Below are 25,502 nucleotides of genomic sequence, written 5' to 3'. Positions count from 1 at the left end.
GGCCCAGCCCCGTGCCAAGCCCGCCATATGGTAGATATTGAATATATGTTAGTTGTAACTGCTTCAATTCCAAAGCAAATGCTTATGGAACACTTAAGCTACTCTTTTATTGTTACTATGTTTTAAAATCAGATGTATATGGTAAGAAAATAGAATTTTTGGCATTAAAGTGCTTCTCCTATTATTAGTCATGCAGTCAAGAAGTAACCAAAGTTAAATTTCTGGTATTTCTTCCAAAAAATTAACATGTCTTGACAAGTATTTATTTGTTTATATCCTTCACTTATTTACACAAGTAGTATCATACTAAATCTATGGTTCGATACCTTGCTTTCTTTTAACAGATCTTGAACATTAACTGCTACATTTTATTGCATTATATGAATGTACCGTTACTTACTCATTTTTCCTTTCCCTACTCTTGGACATTTAGATGGTGTTCAGTTTTGGTTATAGGGAAGTGTATTCACAAATTTCATGTTTTAATATTTTCAGAAGGAAAACTGAAAGATAATGAAAATGCTTCTTGCTAGATTAAAAAAAATTAAGGCCAAATAGCACTTGTATAAGTTGGGCTTAGAAGACGGGAAGTTGGAAGATCTTGGCAAAATTAAAGAAGCCAATGGAGATGTAAAAGCAAGAGAAGGAAGTGTTCAAAATTGAAGCAATGCATAAAAATAAACAAAAATTTTAAAAGCGCCAAATGAAGAATAACAACAGTAAAAACAACCCACTGCCATCAAGTTGATTCTGACTCATAGCAGCACTATAGGTCAGAGTAGAACTGCCCCATAGGGTTTCTTAGGCTGTAATCTTTACAGAACAGATTGCCAGTCTTCCAGCAGAGCCACTGGTGGGTTCAAACCACTCACCTTTCCATTAGCTGCTGAAGGCTTAACCATTGTACCCACCAGGGCTCCTTAAAGGTGATTAAAACCCAGTGCCGTCTAGTCGATTCCGACTCATAGCGACCCTATAGGACAGAGTAGAACTGCCCCAGAGAGTTTCCAAGGAGCGCCTGGCAGATTCAAACTGCCGACCCTTTGGTTAGCAGCCATAGCACTTAACCACTATGCCACCAGAAGTACCACAAATAGTCATTATAGAAAGAACTCCAGAGTAGTAAGAAACCCAAGAAGTAAGTCTTTTATCACGTGTGTAATTTTGCCGTATTGAACTGTATTAGTGACAATCTAAGGAAAGAAAGGAAGATACATACCACAAGTAAAAGTATTAGATAAGAAACTAGTTGATAATTCTTTTTATTTAAGGAGACTTCACCAGTGAATTCTAAGTGGATTCCTTTCATGTGCTCTCAAAAGAATTAGAATATTCTACTAGTAAGAGTTATGCCTTTAAAACTGATAATATCTATTCAACATTTCATTTGGAAGTAATATTTTCTATCTTTAGATATCTCGAATGTAAGATGGATCCTTAGTAAGAAATATTTGAAGTATTTCGTAAGATGTCATAGAAGAGGAAAAGATAAAAAACGAAATGTAGGGCCTGAGAGTTAAAATAACTTGCCGAAAGTTATATAATTGCAAAGTATTAGAGTTAGGACTGGAACCCAAGTCTGCTGATTCTCATCTGGTGTTATTTTTATCATTTGTCACTGAGCATAGGAGAAATGCACATATGATGCATTTTATTTTGTATAGAACTTGCAGGAGCATGTCTGTTAAGTATTTATAAAGCAGGTCTTTACAGTTTGATGTTTGCTATTAATGCCTTCTGTTAAATCTCTCTAATAAATATGTTACCTATTTTAGCATTCAGGTGTTTTTGTTTTTTTTTAAAACAAGATCTACACATGATTTTCAAGATTTGCCAGCTTGAATTAGTTAGCAAGAGGCTTGTTTTCTTTTAAGCCTCACATATATCATTTTTTTATTTAGTATTTTATTCTGTATCCTAATTTCCAAAGGGCTTAAAATATCATGCACAGACTCCGAAGTCAAACCTGGGGTTAGGTCTTGGCTCTGCTCCTTCTTATGGCCAAAGGTACTTCTAGCTAGTCATTAAAGTCCTCTGAGCTTTAGCTTCTGTAACTGGTTAAAGATGAAGGAAAAGATCTAACTATAGGATGATTACGTTGATTAAAAGAAGTAACATACAAAAGCAGTTTGTACAGTTCTTGGCACATAGTAGGTACTCAGGTATTTAAGTTTACTTTGTGAAATGTTTGTATTAGGAAAAAAAAATCTACAGTTGAAAAAGAAAGGATAGAAGAAGCTGTCAAACTGTGTCATTAAAGGGGGGCAAAGAAGCAGTTGACTCAATAGAGCCAGGATATGTGACAGAACAGATTTTCATGCATTTCCTGTAAGAAATTTTCTTCCACCATGTGGTTCTATTTCACAACTTTAAAAAAAGTTACGGTTAACTCTTTATATGCTTTCTGTATATTCCTGTCAGACCGTTATTTCTTTTCTTTTTGTTTCGCTTTTTTTTTTTTTTTTTTAAGGCAAATTATGTCTTTTATGAAATCAGGTTTTTGGGGTATGATCTATCTACAGTAAAAATCCTTTTTAAGTGTACAGTTAGAGTTTTCACAAAAGGTATGCAGTTGTATAATCACTACCACAATCCAGATATAGAACCTTTCCATCACCCCTGAAAGTTCTCTCTTGTCCCTTTGTAGTCAGTTCCCTCCCCCATTCTCAGCCCCTGGCAACAACTGTTTCTTTAGTTTTGCCTTTTCTAGTATGTTATATGAATGCAATCATACAGTATGTAGCTTTTTGTGCCTGCCTTTTTACTTAGCATAATGCTTTATTGAGTTATCATTGTTGTATGAATCCTGAATTTATTCCTTTTTATTGCTGAGTACTCTTTCATCATATGGATGTTTGTTTATCCATGTACTAGTTGATGGAATGAGTTATTTCCAGTTTTTTGGCTATTATAAATAAGTCTGTTATAAACCTCCATGTACAGGTCTTTGAACAACATACATTTTTACTTTTCTCGGGTAGATACCTAGGACTGGAATTGCTAGGTCGTATAAGCATGGTGCCCTGGTAGCACAGTGGTTAAGTGAGTTAAGAACCTGCCAGCTGCTCCTTGGAAACCCTATGAGGCAGTTACACTGTGCCCTATAGGGTCTCTATGAGTTGAAACTGCCAAACTATTTTTCAGAGTGGCGTTCCCACCAGCAATGTTATAAGAACTCCAGTTGCTCCCCATTTTTGTCAGCACTTAGTATTGTCAGGTTTTTGTTTTATTTTCAATTTTATCCATTCTAGTAGCTGTATAGTGGTGTCTCATTGTGGTTTTAATTTGTATTTCTCTGATAACTAATGATGTTGAATGTATTTTCACGTGCTTTTTAACTGTATCTCTTTTTTGGTCATATGTGACTTCAAATCTTTTGTCTTCTTAATATCGGGTTGTGAGAGTTCTTTATATATTCTGGTTACAATAACTGTTATTAGATGTGTGTTTGACATGTGTTTTCTCCCAACCTAACAGGTAGATTTTTGTCACTGTCGGTGGAAAATCAGTTACATTTAAGACATTTGATTGTACGCTGTGCAGTCTTTTTGCCACTGAGTTCTTAGGTTGTTCCCTAGCATAATTTGCAAAATACCTAACACTGTTACTATTCATTCATTTTATTTTTAGGTTAGCTGTGCAGAGGCAACATCTTTTACTATTTTTCAATTTTAATTTTCTAGTTTGGGTCTACAGTGGCACAGTGTTATTTAATTAAAGTGACAGAGCTGACTTAGGCTGGGTTCTGTAGAGAAGTAAAACCAGTAAAGCATATAAATATATAGAGAGAAAGAGATTTATATCAAGGAAATGACTCACATGGCTGTAGATGCTGGAAAGTCCCAAGTTTGTGGGTCAGGATAGAGGCTTCTCCTGATTCATGTAGCCGCAGGGCCTGTGGAACCCAGGATTGGCAGGATCAGAGAGCAGGGCTCTTGCTCACAGGTTGTGAAGATTGATGAATCCAAGATCAGCAGGCAAGACCGTAGGTAAGCTGCTAGCTCAAGTCCTAAAAACTGGAGGTCAAATGAACAGGGGCTAGCTGCAGGATCCAGCATGAGCAAAAAGCCCCCGAGCCTTGCCAGAACGTCCACTTATGTTTGATGCAGGCCACATGCCCAAGGAAACTCCTTTCAACTGATTGGATATTCGTAGCAAATCCCATCATCGGGGTGATCACATATCAAATCTGAGTAGAGAAGTGATCACAACATTAAACAAATAACTGCCAAAGCACTGAGAATCACGGCCCCGGCAAATTGACACACAGTCTTAACCATTGCAGTCCACCCCTTGTCAACTTGTCACCTGCGTCCATCTCTTTAAATCATACATCATCCCTGAATAAATACAATTATAAAGTCATACTTGGGCCTAACATGATACAACAAACACATGTACAGCCAAAAATGTATTAGTGCTGTTTACATCTTATATTTTATAAGTGAAGAAAACAAAAATATCTGATGCACACATACAAAGCAGAAATACTCCTAACAATTACAGTCCTCATTTCTATAACTGGTCACGTGGTCATAACTGGTGTTTAGAACTACATTCTTTCACTACCCATTCTGTATTCCCTTTGCCCTCAGCAAGCACCTCAGCTGGTCGTGGTTTTTTGCCTGGTGGGATGACCCAAGCCTTCTTTTCTGAAGGGTCTGGCCATTAGTAGTCATGTCGGAATTGGGCTGGTGTAGCTTTCCATTGACTAATCACAAGGCATGGTAGTACTGAGACATGCCCTAAGGGATCTCCTGCATTCCAGGCATACTCTTTTTTTACTTCCATTATGTAATATCAATCCGATTTCCTCTTGGTAATCAGAATCAATCATACCAGCCAGTATGGTAACTCCCTTCTTTGCCTGTTGATCCAGAGGCATAAGGAGCCCAAAGTGGCCAGGTGGTATTCTTAGCTTCCAGTTCAGTGGAATCAGTGATGTGTCTCCAGGTGGGAGCATTCCTCCCTTTGGAACTAAGACCACTAGACCTGCAGAGCATAAGGTTGCAGGAACAGGAAGCAAAAATCTTGGAGTGTGTTGCTAGGGGTCATGGTGAGTGGTGCCACTCCCATTTCCACCCCTTGATTCCTGGACCCATGAATCCTGGCTATGGGAGATAGAGCACCATATATTGGAAGCTGGTTTAGAGCATGTACAGCCTCCTGGAGAGCGTTGCCCCAACCCTTCAAGGTATTGCCACCTAGCTGGCGCCATAATTGTATCTTTAGAAGACCATTCCATTGTTCTGTCAAGCCAGCTGCTTCAGGATGTTGGAGAACATGGTAAGACCAGTGAATTCCGTGAGCATGGGTCACTTCATTTGTTGTAAAGTGAGTCCCTTGATCCAAGGCAGTGTTGTGTGGGATACCATGACAGTGAATAAGGCATTCTGTAAGTCCATGAATGGTAGTTTTGGCAGAAGCGTTGCATGCAGGGAAGGCATATCCATACCCAGGGTAAGTGTCTGTTCCAGTAAGGAGAAAACGTTGCCCTTTCTATGATGGCAGTGGTCTAGTGTAATCGACTTGCCAGCAGGTTGCTGACTGATCACTTCGAAGGATAGTGCCATATCAGGTACTCAGTGTTGGACTCTGCTGGCAGATTGGGCACTCAGCAGTGGCTGTAGCAAGGTCAACCTTGGTGAGTGGAACTCCATGTTGCTGAGCCCATGCATAACCTCCATCCCTGCCACCATGGCCACTTTATTCATGAGCACATTGAGCAATGAATGACAGGAGTAGCTGGGTAAAGAGGACGACTGGTTTCCACAGAACACGTCATCCTATCCACTGGATTTTTAAAATTATCCTCTGCTGAGTTCACCCTTTGGTGAGTATTCACATGAGACACAAATATCTTCACTTCTTTGGCCCGTTCAGAGAGGCCTATCCACATACCTCTTCGGCATAAATCCTTGTCTCCAATTTTCCGATCATGTCCCTTCCAAGTCCCTGACCATCCAGCCAAACCATGGGCCACAGCCCATAAATCAGCAGATAATTGTACATCTGGCCATTTCTCCGTACAAGCAGTGAAACAATCGGGTGAGAAAAGCAAGCAGAGAGACATGAGGACCTTATACCACCAAGAAAGAAACACCGGGAGTATAGTGCATCCTTTGGACCCAGGGTCCCTGCACTGAGAAGCTCCTTGACCAGGGAAAGATTGATTACAAGGACCTTCCACCAGAGCCCACAGAGAGAGAAAGCCTTCCACTAGAGTTAGCATCCTGAATTCAGACTTCTGGCCTCCTAGATGTGAGAGAATAAACTTCTCTTTGTTAAAGCCATATGCTTGTGGTATTTCTGTTATAGCAGCACTAGATAACCAAGACAAAAGCTTTACATGTAAAATTGCCTGCTGATAACTCATCATAAAGTGGATTCACTAGGAGCTGGGGTTACTGTTAAGCTTCTTCCTTGGAGCAAGTGCTATGTAGGCTTGACATCTGTCATTTCGTAATGGAAGGAAGAAAACCAGGAATGATAAAGATGGCTAAAATAGCCTTTTGTTTCCCAAGTTAGAGTATGTATTACATACAACAATTATTTTCTTTTAAAGATATATTTGCCCACTAGTGAGGATTCATCTCTTTTAAAAAAAAAAAAAATTCACTTTTACTAATTGTTTCTGGAAACCAAGAGATGGAGAAGCCTTGACCAATGGAAGCTCATCCAGAAGTTAAGATGCTCTCTAAAGTGATAATGTCCTAAGGGTAAGAGGTGGGCGTGGAGAGTAATTTCTGAAAACTTGGCCTTGAAACCCAATTTCATAAAATGAGGTTTTCCCCCATTGTAAAAAACTTCAAGTGGTTTCATTTTTTTTTTTTTTTAATTAGGAAATTCAGCCAGATAGAGATGCATCTACTTGACCTCCATCTCCATAAAAAGCCCAGCGGTCTGTGTTAAGAGGCCCCTTTGGTGATCTGATATGTGCTAAAGTTTGGGAACCACTGTCCTAAAGCAAGAAAAATAACTGCTCAAATAAAGAATGAGCATGCCTAGTGTTTTGTTCCTTGTCATTTTCTTAACTGCCTACTCTCTGAACTTTGATAGTAGCTCCGACATTTAAATCAATCGAGTCATTATACAGAAAGGCAGAGAAATTGCTCTTAGTTGTGCTGTTGGTGCTGGCAGTCCCAATGGACAATGAATGTAAAAAGTTCAGACCTTGGGAAACTGTCGAATACTGTGATTGACTCAATAATGGGAATAGTTATAAGGAGAACAGATGAACATCCTCATCACCAACCTAGCTGCATGTCTCACTCAAATTTCCCATTATCTGGAAAACTTTCCTTCCTCAACTATCAAGAGCCTGTCTTTCCTTCTAGGACCAACCTAAACCACAACTTTTCAGTGAATCACTTTAGATCCCCTCCTAAACCTTTTTGTCTTAAATACATATTTTTAAAAAACATAGACTGAGCAAGTATTATGTCCTAAGCATTGTGCTAGCTATTTTGTATGTTACCTCCTTTCATCATCACAATGATCTCCTTATGGCCTAACTAAATATTACCTTACACTGAATATTTAATCTTTTTGTATACATACTTTTTTTCCCTTCAAGAATACATAGTTTTCAAGGGCAAGTACAATATGTTATATTCTACCGTTTTCTCCCACAATTCTAAGACAAGGAAAGAGTAAAGGGAAATAACTATACATGGAGAACCTACTATAAGAAACTCTGATGGTACAATGGTTAACGTGTTCAGCTGCAAACGTAAAGGTAGAACCCATCAGCTACTCTGCAGGAGAGAAGACATGGTGATATGCTCCCATAAAGATTACGGCCTAGGAATGGGTCTCAGCCCCCCTGGATCAAAGGAGAATGAAGAACACCAAGGACACAAGGTGATTACAAGCCCAAGAGATAGAAAGGGCCACATGAACCAGCGACTACATTATCCTGAGACCAGAAGAACTAGGTGGTGCCCGGCTACAACCGATGACTGCCCTGACAGGGAACACAACAGAAGAGCCCTTGAGGGAGCAGGAGAGCAGTGGGTTGCAGACTCCAAATTCTCATAAGACCAGACTTAATGGTCTGACTGAGACTAGAAGGACCCCGGTGGTCATGGCCCCCAGACCTTCTGTTGGCCCAGAACAGGAGCCATTCCCGAAGCCAACTCTTCAGACATGGATTGGACTGGACAATGGGTCGGAGAGGGATGCTGGTAAGAAGTGAGCTTCTTAGATCAGGTGGACACTTGAGACTATGGTGGCATCTCCTGCCTGGAGGGGAGATGAGAGGGTGGAGGGGGTTAGAATCTGGTGAAATGGACACGAAAAGAGAGAGTGGAGGGAGAGAGCAGGCTGTCTCATTAGAGGGAGAGTAATTGGGAGTGTGTAACAAGGTGTACGTGGGTTTTTGTGTGAGAGACTGACTTGATTTGTGGACTCTCACTTAAAGCATAATAAAAATTATTTAAAAAAAAAAAAAAAAGATTATGGCCTAGGAAATCCTAGCATGTGTCAGGATTCATCAGGAACTGGGATTACTGCCCTGTAGGGTCACTATGAGTTGGAATCAACTTGACAGCACACATAATAACATTTCAAGGTGAAAGATTTTCCATTAATCTGATGGTTCTCCCAACTTCATTGTGCATCAGAATCAGCTGGAGGGCTTGTTAAGTCAGATTCCTGTGTCCCACCCTCAGAATTTCTAACTCAGGAGGTCTGAGATGGGGCATTTGAACTTGCCTTTCTCACAAGTTCCCAGATCATTATGGTGACCACACTTTGAAAAGTGGTATAGGAGATAGGAATTCCAGCAAAGGAGAGATGAAGGGGAATCTTTAGGATGTTGCTGAAGAGAAATCATGTGATGGATGATATCTGTTTACCAGATGTAGAGGCCATCAAATTTAGATAGGCTGTAGTAGAGACTTCTTCCTGAAGTTGAAATTGATGGAATGTCTGGTATGATCAAATATCTTAAGAGATTTAGAAGACTGGTTAAAGGTTTGAGGCAAATTAGTGATTAATAGGTAGAAAATGAAGCAGAGGAGAAAAATAACATAGTTATTAACCCCAGGGGAAATTTTAAAAATGCAGAAAAAGAAACCATAATTGACAGTATGGCTGAACTTTGAATAACATTTTCTTAGTCATAATGTTGCAAATACTAAGTATCAATTTAACCAAAATTACAATGTTGGAAGAATGGAATGAGTCAGCAACAAAAAATATTCATTAGATGCCTGTTGTTGTTAGCCGTCTCCCAGTTGGCCTCCAAATGGCAACCCCATGCACAATGGGATCAGACCGTTGTGATCCATAGGGATTTCATTAACTGATGAAACTGGATTGCCAGGCCTTTCTTCCTAGTCTGTCTTAATCTGGAACTTCCACCGAATTTAGCAACCATAACAACACACAAGCCTCCACTGACAGACGGGTGGGGGTTGTACTTAAGTTTCATTGGCTGGGAATTTAAACTCAGATCTTTTGCATGGAAGGCGAGAATTGCACCACTGAACAACCAGTGTTCTCTACTATGTGCCAGACTGTGCATGTGTAGAGGAGGAGGCAGGAGAACAGAAAGCAAGAATTTTGTTTTCTGTTGTGGGACATTGAAAGGTAATGAAGTGGTGTAATTTATGTTATTTGAAGATAAACCAAAAAAAAAAAAAAACCTATTGCTGTCAATTCAGATTCTCATGAATGTTTGAAGATATGAAAGCAAAAACCAAAGTAAGTAAAAGGTGAAAATGATTGCCTTCAGAGAGAGGGAAGTGAAAGTGGGGCAGGGGATAATGCTGTTTTTCATATCAAACCTTGAACTGTTTAACATTTTAAACTGTACAGGCTTCCTGGTCACTGAAGACACTGGTGTTGTATGGTAAGTAGCCCCTCATAATCTCACCAAAAGATACCAGATAACTTCGTATCTACAAAATGTCTGCTCAGACAGCACCTTCGATATTACTTCTAGGCAGATAATGCCGAATAGGAAAATAACTGTGAGTAGAAAGGGGAAAAGTAACAGATTCAGTGCAGTTTCAGAACAGTATAGGGGTCCTACATGTTCCCACCTCTGCCACAAGGCATTGTGTTGAGCAAAGATAAACCAAGATTGCTAAACAGACAAGAGGAATGCTAATGAAGGGAGAGCTGGAGATTACCAGAAGGATTAAATTCCTTCTTAATCTAAAAGTATGAAAAAAGTAATCCAACAGATCAGAGCAGGACTTCAGGAAAGGGATTTCAAAATATGAGCCATACTTTAAATGGCCAGGCAGCCATTTAAAGGAACACGCTGTTGAACAGGTGTGATTTAAAGACAGTCTTCCAAACACATAACTTATGGGAGAGAAAAAGGAAAGAAAGAGGATTCTTTGGAAATTGAGTGGTAAAGGAAAAAATTTGGGAACGTGCAAGACAAGAGAACCACAGAATCAGGAGCCTCACTACCCTTTCCCTACCTCCAAAACATATAAAAACTTTGCTCAAGTATCTGGACTGTGCTAGACCACAAGAAAAGGGCTCCATTAAACTGGGGATATTGTAAAATGCCCTAGTACCACAAAAACAAAAAGTAAAATTCATAGAGAATTAGTGCATAAAATCAGGAAAAAAATTTCACACAAATCAACTAAGGAAAATTCTTCTCTGTCCAAAAACCATGAAGCAGAAGAAAACTGTTAGTCTGCACTCCAAGCATAATTAGATATATGTTCACATTTGAGGATACGGAAAACCACCTTGAATCGAATTTCAGCTAAGAACAGAAATGGACCAAAAAAAAAAAAAAAGAGGAATTAAAAAACAAATTGTACTCAAGAAAGAAATGGAAGAAAAAGAGAAAATTAGCTCAGAAATGAAGAAAATTACAAAATAAGGGAATATGTTCAAATGAAAATTTAATAAGGGATATTGAAAAAAGACTGGAAAGCAACGAAGAGAATGAAAGTAACATAAAAGATCAGAAAGAAAGTAGTAGAAATGAAAGGAAATTTTATTGGATTGCCAGAAGAAAAATAAAGCAATGAAACAGAGTATTTAAAATTAGAATCCTGGAAAACTTTCTAGGAATAGAGAAAGGACCTGACTTCATATACTGAAAAGGCTCACCTGATACTTCATACATGAGAATATTAACCCAGGGTGTTCAAGTCTAAGACATAATCCTAGTAAAACTATTACATTTCAAAGATAAAAATTCTCAAGGCCATTAGGCAAAGAGAACAAATAAATTACAAAAGCAAAAGAATTAGGCTAGTATCAAACTTTACAAAGCCGACAGTCAAAAAAAGGCAACAAGGGAGCAGCATTTAACCAAAAAAAAAAAAATGAAAGTAGCAGGAATCAAGGACTTTATATATGGCCATGCTGCCTTTTAATTGTACTTTAGATGGAGGTTTATAGAACAAACTAGCTTCTTGTTGAACAGTTAGTACATGTTTTGTGACATTGGTTACAACGCCATGATATGTCAATATTTTCCCTTTCTTGACCTTGGGTTCACTATTACCAGCTTTCTTGTCACCTCCTGCCTTCTTGTCCTTGCCCCAGGCTGGTGTGCCCCTTTAGCCTCGTTTTGTTTTATGGTCCTGTCTAACCTTTGAAGGGTGAACCTCAGTAGTGACTTCGTTACTGAGCTGAAAGGGTGTTTGGGGGCTATACTCTCAGGGTTTCTTCAATCTCCGTCAGACCATTAAATCTGGTTTTTTTGTGTGAGTTAGAATTTTGCTCTACATTTTTTCCAGCTCTGCCCAAGACCCTCTATCGTGATCCCACTCAGAGCAGTCGGTAGTGATACGCAGGCACCGTGTAGTTATGCTGGACTCAGTCTGGTGGAGGTTGTAGTACCTGTAGTCCATCAGTCATTTATACTAATCTTTCCCTCATGTCTTTGGTTTTCTTCATTCTCCCTTGCTCCAGATGGGGTGAGACCAGTGGAGTATCTTAGATGGCTACTTACAAGCTTTAAGACCCCACGTGCTACTTACCAAAGTAGAATGTGGAACATTTTCTTTATAAAGTATATCATGCCAGTTAAGCTAGGTGCTCCCTGAGACCATGGTCCGCACAGTCCTCAGCTTAGTAATTTGGTCTTTCAGGTGGTTTAGAAGTGTCTGTAGTGCTTCCATCTGTGCTGCCCTTTAAATATCAAGGGTTCAGACAAATGGTTTTCAACCTAGACTCTGTGCGTGTACAACTTTGATAAAATTTAAAACTTAGAATAGAGTTTAGCAGTACTATATGGGGTTTTTTTTAATATTAAATATATTCGTTAGGAATTTAATACTATTTTTATTTATTCGTACTCTATTATATGTTCAAGTTCTAGGTAAGAGAAAACCTTTTTGGAAAAGACAGGAGTATTTCCAAATTATTAAATTTTTTCTATTACTTAAAGAAGACTTTAATTGGAAGTAAGTTAAAGTCACGAAAATACGCTTTGATTAAATAAGTTCTGGTAAGATCTGTAACATTCCAGTGATATTACAAAAGTACGTTTTGGGACTCAGCTATCACACTATTTTGAATTTAAGTTCTTTATTGGATTATGATTCTCATGAGAGCAGAGATCATTCATACCTTACCTTGAGACTCCCAATGTCTAGCACACTATCTTCTTAAAAGCCTGTCAAGAAAAGTTGAGCGATAGCATATCTTTATATTTTCGGTATGGGTTTGATTTTCAGAAATAGCCAGATGTTATTCAGAATTATTGAACAATATTATTGAAACTAAAAAAATTTATTTTTGGTTAAAATGTGTTTTAGCGGAATGCAGCATACCAAAGGTGTGTATTGATATTAATTTGCTTACTAAAACTTCTTTCAGCCTGTGTTATGAAGTTTTATCAAGTAGAAAATTTGCTTGGATGCAGAGGTTTGCTGTTTATGATTCTTGGGACAGGTTGTTGTTGTTGTTGTTAGGTGCCATTGTGTAGTCAGTCATAGTGACCTTATGTGCCACAGAGCAAAACCCTGCCTGGTCCTGCGCCATGCTCACAATCATTACACTTGAGCACATTGCTGCAGCCACTGTGTCAGTCCATCTCGTTGAGGGTCTTCCTCTTTTCCTCTGACCCTCTACTAAGCATGATGTCCTTCCCCAGGGACTGATCCTGGATGCAGTCTTGCCATCCTTGCTTCTGAGGAGCACTCTGGTTGTACTTCTTCCAAGACAGATTTGATCGTTGTTTTGGCAGTTCATGGTATATTCAATATTCTTTGTCAACACCACAGTTCAGAGGTGTCAAACCTTCTTCGGTCTTCTTATTCATTGTCCAGCTTTCGTATGCATATGAAGCAACTGAAAATACCGTGGCTTGGGTCAGGCGCACCTTAGTCTTCAAGGTGACATCTTTGCTTTTCAACACTTTAAAGAGGTCCTTTGCAACAGATTTGCCCAGTGCAGTGCATCTTTTGATTTCCTGACTTCTGCTTCTGTGGGTGTTGATTGTGGATCCAAGTGGGATAGGTAGGTGATCCAGTTTTTAATCATAGACCACTATCGGTAAAATTCCATTACAACGAGTCCAAAAGGGTTCTTTTTGAACCTGATGGGAAAAGATTACAAACTTTATTTTAACCTTTAACTGAAATTTAGTTATTTCCTTTGATTATCAGGGAAACACTGGTGGCGTAGTGGTTAAGTGCTACAGCTGCTAACCAAAGGGTCGGCAGTTCAAGTCTGCCAGGCGCTCCTTGGAAACTCTGTGGGGCAGTTCTGCTCTGTTCTGTAGGGTCGCTATGAGTCAGAATCGGCTCAACGGCACTGGGTTTGGTTATCAGTATAGACAAAAATCACAGTAATATTGTCAATATCTGTGACTTTTCCACCAACAGAAGTTATAGATGCTATCGCAACATTTTGTTTAGTGAAGGAATCTCAAAAATCTCACTTTTCTTGCCACTAGATATTAATGCTTTAATAAAGTACGTATATTACTATGTCACATTTTGAAAAATAATTTATGAATTCTGTGTGATTGATTTTCTTTATAATCTTAATTATTTTGTTTTATACTTCTGAAGACATTGTTCTGAGCGGTCTGAAGATTTCATTAGTTTCTCACAGGTACACGAACTCTTGGGGGCAGTAGTGGTTCAGTGGTGGAATTCTTGCCTTTAGTGTGAGACACCTGGAGTCAATTCCCAGCTAACGCACAGCCCCACCATTCTGTCAGTGGAAGCTTTTGTGTTGCTATGATACTGAATAGGTTTCAGCAGAGCTTCCAGAATAAGATGAACTGGGAAGAAAGGTCCCGTGACCTACTTCTAAAAATCAGTCAGTGAAAACCCTGTGGATCACAATGGTGTGATCTGTAACTGATCATGGGGATGGCAAGGACAGGGCAGTGTTTAGTCTTATTGTGCATGGGCTCATCATGAGTTGGGGGCCAACTTGAAAGCAGCTAACAACAATACATGAATTCTTGCAGTATAAAGGACTACATAGAATATTTTGTGGCATTAGAATTTTGTTTTCTTTGAATCTGTTATTGATATCTTCATCATTAATTCAAGATGAAATAATTAGTATCTAATTTCAATCGTGAAATGGAGTATTTCAGGCCCAGTGAAGAAAGGAAAGAATGCATTATGATATTCTTTCTCCTCTCAGCTTGGGGCTGTCCTATGTTACAAGGTATTGATGCTCTAAGCACAGCTTTCCTCTTAAGCCTTATCTCTCACTAGGCTCCATTTTGTGGGCTCACCTTTAGTCATGCTATAAACCCGTTGCTGCTGAGTCAGTCCTGACTTATAGTGGCCCTACAGGATGGAGTAGAACTGTCCCATATGGTTTTCAAGGAGTGCCTGGTGGATTTGAACTGCCGACCTTTTGGTTAGCAGGCATAGCTCTTAACCACTATGCCACCAGGGTTTCAGTGTCTCATCTAGATCTGGTCTTTCTTGCCACAAGGTCTGTACATGTGCTTTTATTCATATGTGGAATGTTCTTTCTTTCCTCTTCCTCATTCATTCTGTTTCATCCTTCATCTCTCCACTCAGGTATGGCATTCCCTAGCTTCCCTGAATAGGTTAACCCATTCCGATTGAGCTGACTGTCAAGGAGAGAGTAGAACTGCCCCATAGGGTTTCCAAGAAGCAACTGGTGGGTTCAAACTGCCAGCCTTTTGGTTAGCAGCTGGGCACTATAACCATTGCAACACCAGAGCTCTTTCCTGACGAGGTTACATCCCCTTATTGTAGACTTTCTCAACATTGTGTACCTCTCTTACATAATGGCTTGTCATAGTTGAAGTTCTACATTCATTGTGTGATTATTTGGTTAATATCGGTCTTTGTGAGCTCTGCAAACTTAGGGAGACTGGTTCATACCCATCACTGAATCCTCAGTGCCTTGAACAATGCTTGGTGAATCATAAAAACCAGTTGCCATTGAGTCAGTTCCAACTCATGGCAACCCTATGTGTGTCAGAGTAGAACTGTGCTCCATAGGGTTTTTAGTGGCTGACTTTTGGGGAAACTAATCACTAGGCCTTTCTTCTGAGGTGCCTCTGTGTGGACTAAACCTCCAACCTGAACATTGGTGTACACAAATACGTATTTGACTCCCAGCTTTCAAGTCTTGGGTATATACCCAGAGTGGAATTGCTGGGTCGTATGGTCATAAGGCCACACATGTCTATTAGGTTGTCATATTGTGGTCCCTTCATCATCAAAAAGACCATTTCAAGGTCTGTCCTGAAGTATAAAACTGTCAGTGATAGGATAATATCCTTACACCTACAAGGAAGACTACACATCATCTAATACTTTATCTTCTCGAGCTGCCCTTTGAAATCTTCTGTTCAGCTCTTTTGCTTCATCATTTTTTCATTTTGCTTTGGCTACTTGACATTCAAGAGCAAGTTTCAGAGTCTCCTCTGACATCCATTTAGGTCTTTTTTTTCCTCTCCTGTCTTTTTAATGATCTCTTGCTTTCTTCGTGTGTGATGTCCTTGATGTCATTCCACAACTTTGGCCTTAGTGGTTCATGCGTAAATTTGAGTAATAGTCATATTAACTGGTCCTCCTTGTCCAAACCAAACCAAAACCAAACCCAGTGCCGTCGAGTTGATTCCGACTCATATCGACCCTGTGAAGATGAAGTCCTTGTAGGCGTATGGATACTATCCTATCACAGCGTTGTACTTCAGGATGGATCTTGAAATGTGCTTTTTGATGATGAATGCGATGCCATTCCTCAAGTTGTCATTTCCAGAATAGTAGACCATGTGATTGACTGATTGAAAATGGCCAATACCAGTCCATTTCAGTTCACTAATGCCAAGATATCAATCTTTACGTGTTCCATTTCATTTTTGTCTTTTTCCAATTTTCCTATATTTGTACTTCGTACATTCTACGTTCCAATTATTAATGAACATTTGCAGGTGTTTCTTCTCACTTTCAGTTGTTCCACATCAAATTAAGGTACTAAAAGCTTGACTCCATCCTTGTCATTAAGGCAGACTCTACTTTGAGGAGGCAACTCTTCCCCAGTTGTATTTTAAGTGCCTTCCAATCTGAGGGGTTCATCTTCTGGCACTGTATCAGACAATGTTCCACTGCAATTCATAAGATTTTCACTGGCTAATTCTTTTCAGAAATAGACCGCTGGGTCCTTCTTCCTAGTCTGTCTTAGTCTGGAAGCTCAGCTGAAACCTGTCTACCTTGGGTGACTGCTGGAATTTGAATACTGGCGACAGAGCTTCCACCATGACAGCAACACACAAGCCCCCACGGTTATGACAAACTGACAGATAATGTGGGGGACTGACATGTGCAAAGACCTGGAGATAGAAAACCAAAAGGGAAGAACACACTCAGAATTTCTCAAGCTTGAAAGAACTGAAGTAAAAGTTCAACCCTCGAGTTGCAATACTGAAGAGTTCTACAGGAAAATATTAAATGACAGAGGAAGCATCAAGGAAGATGGAAAGAATACAGAGTCACTATACCAAAAAGAATTGGTGGATGTTCAGCCATTTCAGGAGGTAACATATGATCAGGAACTGATGGTACTTAACGAAGAAGTCCAAGCTGCACTGAAGGCATTGATGAAAAACAAGGCTTCAGGAATTGACGGAATACCAAGTGAGATGTTTCAACAAATGGATGCAGCGCAGAAAGTGCCCACTCGTCTATGCCAAGAAATTTGGAAGACAACTATCTAGCCAATCAACTGGGAGAGATGCATACGTATGTCTATTCCAAATAAAGACGATCCAACCGACTGCGGAAGTTATCAAACAGTATCGTTAATATCACATGCAAGTAAAATTTTGCTGAAGATTATTCAAAAGTGGCTGCAGCAGTGTATCAACAGGTAACTGCCAGAAATTCAGGCCGGATCTAGAAGAGGACATGGAAGCAGGGATATCATTGCTGATGTTAGATGGATCATGGCTGAATACAGAGAATACCAGAAGGATGTTTACCTGTGTTTTATTGAGTATGCTAAGGTATTTGAATCTGTAGATCATAACAGATTATGGATAATATTGCAGACAATGAGAGTTCCAGAACACTTAATTGTGCTCATGAGGAACTATACATGGATCAAGAGGCAGTCATTCAAATAGAACAAGAGGATGCTGCCTGGTTTAAGTCAGGAAAGGTGTGCCTCACTATACCTATTCAGTCTGTATGCTGAGCAGATAATCTGAGAAGCTGGGCTGTATGAAGAATGGAGGCATCAGGATTAGATGAAGACTCAGTAACAGCCTGCATTATACAGATGACACAACCTTGCTTGCTGAAAGTGAAGAGGACTTGAAGCTCTTACCAATGAAGCCCAAAGACCGCAGCCTTCAATGTAGATTACACCTCAACATAAACAAAACTCCTCACAACTGGGCCAGTGAGCAACATCATGATAAACGGAGAAGATTAAGGTTGTCAAGAATTTCATTTTACTTGGATCCACAGTCAACACCCACAGAAGCAGCAGTCAGGAAATCAAAAGTCAGATTCCCTTGGGTTAATCTGCTGCAAAAGACCTCTTTAAAGTGTTGAAAAGCAAAGAAGTCACTTTGAAGATTAAGGTGCTGCTGACAGAAACCATGATGTTTTCAGTCACTCATATGCATGCGAAAGCTAGAGAATGAATAAGGAAGACTGAAGAAGAATTGATGCCTTTGTATTGTATATGCCATGACTGCCAGAAGAATGAACAAATCTGTCTTGGAGGAAGTTCGGCTAGAATGCTCCTTAGAATTTCTAGCAAGAATGGTGAGACTTCGTCTTGCATCCTTTGGACGTGTTATATCAGAAAGGACCAATCTCTGGAGACGGACATCATGCTTGGTAAAGTAGAGCGTCAGTGAAAAGGGGGAAGGCCCTCAACAAGATGGACTGACACAGTGGCTGCAACAGTAGACTCAAGTATAACAACAATTGTGAGGATGGTACAGGACCGAGCACTGTTTCATTCTGTTGGACATAGGGTCTGTATGAGTTGGAACCCACTTAATGATACCTAACAACAACAGTAGGGTCATAAGGAGCCCTGGTGGTGCAGTGGTTAAGAGCTATGGCTGCTAACCAAAGGGTCAGCACATGGAATCCACCAGCCACTCCTTGGAAACCCTATAGGGACGTTCTACTCTGTCCTGTAGGGTTGCTATGAATTGTAATTGACTAGACTGCAGACGGTTTGGATTTTGGTTTGGATTATGGTAATTTTATGTTTTGTGTTTTGAGGAACCTACAGACTATTTTCCACAGCGGCTGCGCCACCTCACATTGCCACTAGCAGTGCATGAAGGTTCCAACTTTTCCACATCCTTGCCAACACTTGTTATTTTCCTTTTTTCTGATTCTAGTGAGTGTGAAGTATTATCTTGCACTTTTAACTTGCATTTCACCAGCAGTCAATGCCTTTATGAATTTTTTTGGTGTGCTTATTGGCCACTCATATATCTTCTCTGGAGAAATGTTTACTCAAGCCGTTTGCCCATTTTTTTTTCTTAATTAATTTTTATTAAGCCTCAAGTAAACATTTACCATTCCAATCAGTCTGTCACGTGTAAGTTTACATACGTCTTACTCCCTTCTCCCACTTACTCTCTCCCTATTGAGTCAGCCCTTTCAGTCCCTCGTTTCGTGCCAATTTTGCCGTCTTCCCTCGCTCTCTATCTTCCCATCCCCCCTCCAGTCAAGAGTTGCCAACACACTGTCCAGTGTCCACCTGATTTAATTAGCTCACTCTTCATCAGCATCTCTCTCCCCTCCGCTGACCAGTCCTTTTCATGTCTGATGAGTTGTCTTCGGGGATGGTTCCTGTCCTGTGCCAACAGAAGGTCTGGGGAGCATTGCCTCCGGGATTCCTCTAGTCGCAGTCAGACCATTAAGTATGGTCTTTTTATGAGAATTTGGGGTCTGTATCCCATTGGTCTCCTGCTCCCTCAGGAGTTGTCTGTTGTGCTCCCTGACAAGGCAGACATCGATTGTGGCTGGGCACCAACTAGTTCTTCTGGTCTCAGGATAATGTAGGTCTCTGGTTCATGTGGTCCTTTCTGTCTCTTGGGTTCTTAGTTGTCGTGTGACCTTGGTGTTCTTCCTTTGCCTTTGCTCCAGGTGGGTTGAGACCAATTGATGTATCTTAGATGGCCGCTTGTTGGCATTTAGGACCCCAGACGCCACATTTCAAAGTGGGATGCAGAATGTTTTCATAATAGAATTATTTTGCCCATTGATGTTCCCCAGACCCCAGCCCCTGCTCCGCTGACCTTTGAAGCTTTCATTTTATCCCGGAAACCTCTTTGCTTTTAGTCCAGTCCAATTAGGCTGACCTTCCTTGTATTGAGTGTTGTCTTTCCCTTCACCCAAAGCAGTTCTTACCTACTGATTAATCAATAAAAAACCCTCTCCCTCCCTCCCTCCCTCCCTCCCTCCCTCCCCCCTTGGTAACCACAAAAGTATGTGTTCTTCTCCGTTTTTTCTATTTCTCAAGATCTTATAATAGTGGTCTTATACAATATTTGTCCTTTTGCCTCTAATTTTGCTCAGCATAATGCCTTCCAGATTCCTCCATGTTATGAAATGTTTCAGAGATTCGTCACTGTTCTTTATCGATGCGTAGTATTCCATTGTGTGAATATACCACAATTTATTTAACCACTCATCTGTTGATGGACACCTTGGTTGCTTCCAGCTTTTTGCTATTGTAAACAGAGCTGCAATAAACATGGGTGTGTGTATATCTGTTTGTGTGAAGGCTCTTGTATCTCTAGGGTATATTCCGAGGAGTGAGATTTCTGGGTTGTATGGTAGTTCTATTTCTAACTGTTTAAGATAACGCCAGATGGATTTCCAAAGTGGTTGTACCATTTTACAATCCCACCAGCAGTGTATGAGAGTTCCAATCTCTCCGCATCCTCTCCAACATTTATTATTTTGTGTTTTTTGGATTAATGCCAGTCTAGTGAGATGGAATCTCATCGTGGTTTTAATTTGCATTTCTCTAATGGCTAATGATCGGGAGCATTTTCTCATGTATCTGTTGGCTGCCTGAATATCTTCTTTAGTGAAATGTGTGTTCATATCCTTTGCCCACTTCTTGATTAGGTTGTTTGTCTTTTTGTGGTTGAGTTTTGACAGAATCATGTAGATTTTAGAGATCAGGCGCTGGTCTGAGATGTCATAGCTGAATATTCTTTCCCAGTCTGTAGGTGGTCTTTTTACTCTTTTGGTGAAGTCTTTAGATGAGCATAGGTGTTTGATTTTTAGGAGCTCCCAGTTATCGGGTTTCTCTTCATCATTTTTGGTAATGTTTTGTATTCTGTTTATGCCCTGTATTAGGGCTCCTAGGGCTGTCCCTATTTTTTCTTCCATGATCTTTATCGTTTTAGTCTTTATGTTTAGGTCTTTGATCCACTTGGAGTTAGTTTTTGTGCATGGTGTGAGGTATGGGTCCTGTTTCATTCTTTTCAAATGGATATCCAGTTATGCCAGCACCATTTGTTAAAAAGACTATCATTTCCCCAATTGACTGACACTGGTCCTTTGTCAAATATCAGCTGCTCATACGTGGATGGATTTATATCTGGGTTCTCAATTCTGTTCCATTGGTCTGTGTGCCTGCTGTTGTACCAGTACCAGGCTGTTTTGACTACTGTAGCTGTATAATAGGTTCTGAAATCAGGTAGAGTGAGGCCTCCCACTTTCTTCTTCTTTTTCAGTAATGCTTTGCTTATATGGGGCTTCTTTCCCTTCCATATGAAATTGGTGATTTGTTTCTCTATCCCCTTAAAATATGACATTGGTATTTGGATTGGAAGTACGTTATATGTATAGATGCCTTTTGGTAGAATAGACATTTTTACTATGTTAAGTCTTCCTATCCATGAGCAGGGTATGTTTTTCCACTTAAGTATGTCCTTTTGAATTTCTTGTAGCAGAGCTTTATAGTTTTCTTTGTATAGGTCTTTTACATCCTTGGTAAGATTTATTCCTAAGTATTTTATCTTCTTGGGGGCTACTGTGAATGGTATTGATTTGGTTATTTCCTCTTCGGTGTTCTTTTTGTTGATGTAGAGGAATCCAAGTGATTTTTGTATGTTTATTTTATAACCTGAGACTCTGCCAAACTCTTCTATTAGTTTCAGTAGTTTTCTGGAGGATTCCTTAGGGTTTTCCATGTATACGATCATGTCATCTGCAAATAGTGATAGCTTTACTTGCTCCTTACCAGCCTGGATACCCTTTATTTCTTTGTCTAGCCTAATTGCCCTGGCTAGGACTTCAAGTACAATGTTGAATAAGAGCAGTGATAAAGGACATCCTTGTCTGGTTCCCATTCTCAAGGGAAATGCTTTCAGGTTCTCTCCATTTAGAGTGATATTGGCTGTTGGCTTTGCATAGATGCCCTTTATTATGTTGAGGAATTTTCCTTCAATTCCTATTTTGGTAAGAGTTTTTATCATAAATGGGTGTTGAACTTTTGTCAAATGCCTTTTCTGCATCTATTGATAAGATCATGTGGTTTTTATCTTTTGTTTTATTTATGTGATGGATTACATTAATGGTTTTTCTAATATTAAACCAGCCTTGCGTACCTGGTATAAATCCCACTTGATCAGGGTGAATTATTTTTTTGATGTGTTGTTGAATTCTATTGGCTAGAATTTTGTTGAGGATTTTTGCATCTATGCTCATGAGGGATATAGGTCTATAATTTTTTTGTAATGTCTTTACCTGGTTTTGGTATCAGGGAGATGGTAGCTTCATAGAATGAGTTGGGTAGTATTCCGTCTTTTTCTATGCTTCGAAATACCTTCAGTAGTAGTGGTGTTAAGTCTTCTCTGAAGGTTTGGTAGAACTCTGCAGTGAAGCCGTCTGGGCCAGGACTTTTTTTTTGTTGGAAGTTTTTTGATTACCGTTTCAATCTCTTTTTTTGTTATGGGTCTATTTAGTTGTTCTACTTCTGAATGTGTTAGTTTAGGTAGGTAGTGTTTTTCCAGGAATTCATCCATTTCTTCTAGGTTTTCAAATTTGTTAGAGTACAATTTTTTGTAGTAATCTGAAATGATTCTTTTAATTTCATTTCGCTCTGTTGTGATGTGGTCCTTCTCGTTTCTTATTCGGGTCATTTGTTTCCTTTCCTGTTTTTCTTTAGTCAGTCTAGCCAGTGGTTTATCAATTTTGTTAATTTTTTCAAAGAACCAGCTTTTGGCTTTGTTGATTCTTTCAATTGTTTTTCTGTTCTCTAATTCATTTAGTTCAGCTCTAATTTTTATTATTTGTTTTCTTCTGGTGCCTGATGGATTCTTTTGTTGCTCACTTTCTATTTGTTCAAGTTGTCAGGACAGTTCTCTGCTTTTGGCTCTTTCTTCTTTTTGTATGTGTGCATTTATCGATATAAATTGGCCTCTGAGCACTGCTTTTGCTGTGTCCCAGAAGTTTTGATAGGAAGTATTTTCATTCTCGTTGCTTTCTAAGAATTTCCTTATTCCCTCCTTGATGTCTTCTATAACCCAGTCTTTTTTCAGGAGGGTATTGTTCATTTTCCAAATATTTGATTTCTTTTCCCTAGTTTTTCTGTTATTGATTTCTAGTTTCATTGCCTTGTGGTCTGAGAAGATGCTTTGTAATATTTCGACGTTTTGGATTCTGCAAAGATTTGTTTTATGACCTAATATGTGGTCTATTCTAGAGAATGTTCCATGTGCACTAGAAAAAAAAGTATATTTTGCAGCAGTTGGGTGGAGAGTTCTGTATAAGTCAATGAGGTAAAGTTGGTTGATTGTTTTAAGTAGGTCTTCCGTGTCTCTATGGAGCTTCTTACTGGATGTCCTGTCCTTCTCCGAAAGTGGTGCGTTGAAGTCTCCTACTATAAATGTGGAGGTGTCTATCTCACTTTTCAATTCTGTTAAAATTTGATTTATGTATCTTGCAGCCCTGTCATTGGGTGCATAAATATTTAATATGGTTATGTCTTCCTGATCGATTGTCCCTTTTATCATTATATAGTGTCCTTCTTTATCCTTTGTGGCGGATTTAAGTCTAAAGTCTATTTTGTCAGAAATTAATATTGCTACTCCTCTTCTTTTTTGCTTGTTTGCTTGGTATATTTTTTTCCATCGTTTGAGTTTTAGTTTGTTTGTGTCTCTGAGTCTAAGGTGTGTCTCTTGTAGGCAGCATATAGATGGATCGTGTTTCTTTATCCAGTCCGTGACTCTCTGTCTCTTTACTGGTGCATTTAGTCCATTCACATTCAGCGTAATTATAGATAAATATGTTTTTAGGGCTGTCATTTTGATGCCTTTTCGTGTGTGTTGTTGGCCATTTCATTTTTCCACATACTTTTTTGTGCTGAGACGTTTTTCTTAGTAGATTGTGAGATCCTCATTTTCATAATGTTTATCTTTATGTTAGTTGAGTCGTTACGTTTTTCTTGGCTTTTTTCTTGAGTTATGGAATTGATATTCCTTTTTGTGGTTACCTTATTATTTACCCGTATTTTTCTAAGTAAAAACCTAACTTGTATCGTTCTATATCGCCTTGTATCACTCTCCATCTGGCAGTTCAATGCCTCCTATATTTAGTCCCTCTTTTTGATTATTGTGATCGTTTATCTGTTGATTTCCATGATTCCCTGTTATGTGTATTATTTTGTTTATTTATTTATTTTTTAGAATTAATCTTAATTTGTTTGTTTTTGTGCTTTCCCTATTTGAGTTGCGTTGATATCAGGACGTTCTGTTTTGTGACCTTGTATTGTGCTGGTACCTGATATTATTGGTCATCAGGCTGAACAATCTCCTTTAGCATTTCTTGCAGTCTTGGTTTAGTTTTTGCAAATTCTCTAAACTTGTGTTTATCTGTAAATATCTTAATTTCTCCTTCATATTTCAGAGAGAGTTTTGCTGGATATATGATCCTTGGTTGGCAGTTTTTCTCCTTCAGTGCTCTGTATACGTCGTCCCATTCCCTTCTTGCCTGCATGGTTTCTGCTGAGTAGTCTGAACTTATTCTTATTGATTCTCCCTTGAAGGAAACCTTTCTTTTCTCCCTGGCTGCTTTTAAAATTTTCTGTTTGTCTTTGGTTTTGGCAAGTTTAATGATAGTATGTCTTGGTGTTTTTCTTTTTGGATCAATCTTAAATGGGGTTCGACGAGCATCTTGGATAGATATCCTTTCGTCTTTCATGATGTCAGGGAAGTTTTCTGTCAGGAGTTCTTCAACTATTTTCTCTGTGTTTTCTGTCCCCCCTCCCTGTTCTGGGACTCCAATCACCCGCAAGTTATCCTTCTTGATAGAGTCCCACATGATTCTTAGGGTTTCCTCATTTTTTTTAATTCTTTTATCTGATTTTTTTTCAGCTATGTTGGTGTTGATTCCCTGGTCCTCCAGATGTCCCACTCTGCATTCTGATTGTTCGAGTCTGCTCCTCTGACTTCCTATTGCGTTGTCTAATTCTGTAATTTTACTGTTAATCTTTTGGATTTCTACATGCTGTCTCTCTATGGATTCTTGCAACTTATTAATTTTTCCACTATGTTCTTGAATAATCTTTTTGAGTTCTTCAACAGTTTTATCAGTGTGTTCCTTGGCTTTTTCTGCAGTTAACCTAATTTCATTTGTGATGTCTTTAAACATTCTGTAAATTAGTTTTTTATATTCTGTATCTGATAATTCCAGGATTGTATCTTCATTTGGGAAAGATTTTGATTCTTTTGTTTGGGGGGTTGGAGAAGCTGTCATGGTCTGTTTCTTTATGTGGTTTGATATGGATTGTTGTCTCCGAGCCATCACTGGGAAACTCGTTTTTCCAGGTAATCAGCTAAAAAAAAAATGCAGTCAGATCCCTATCTGAATTCTCCCTCTGGCTCAGGCTATTCGGATGTTAATGGAGCCGCCTGGGTAGGGTGGGGGAGGGATCAGAGAGCTAGGAGTGTAGCACCTCAGAATATAGAGCTGATCCCCGCGTTCACCCTCCGCCCGCGTCCGCCCAAATCCCGGCGGGATGGCTCCCCGGGTGGGACGCTGCTCTCCCTGCTCCAAGACTTGTCACTTCCT

General features: G+C 39.4%; 1 protein-coding gene across 2 annotated transcripts in view; it reads left to right on the top strand.

The window, feature by feature from the left end:
* Positions 1–25,502, top strand: part of CERT1 (ceramide transporter 1) — a 158,617-nt gene that overhangs the window by 10,577 nt on the left and 122,538 nt on the right. The window lies entirely within an intron of this gene.

Source organism: Elephas maximus, chromosome 2, assembly GCF_024166365.1.
Source record: "Elephas maximus indicus isolate mEleMax1 chromosome 2, mEleMax1 primary haplotype, whole genome shotgun sequence".
NCBI classification, from domain to species: Eukaryota; Metazoa; Chordata; class Mammalia; order Proboscidea; family Elephantidae; genus Elephas; species Elephas maximus.
The sequence above is the reverse complement of the archived record's forward strand: the minus strand, read 5'-3'. Positions and strand labels throughout refer to the sequence as shown.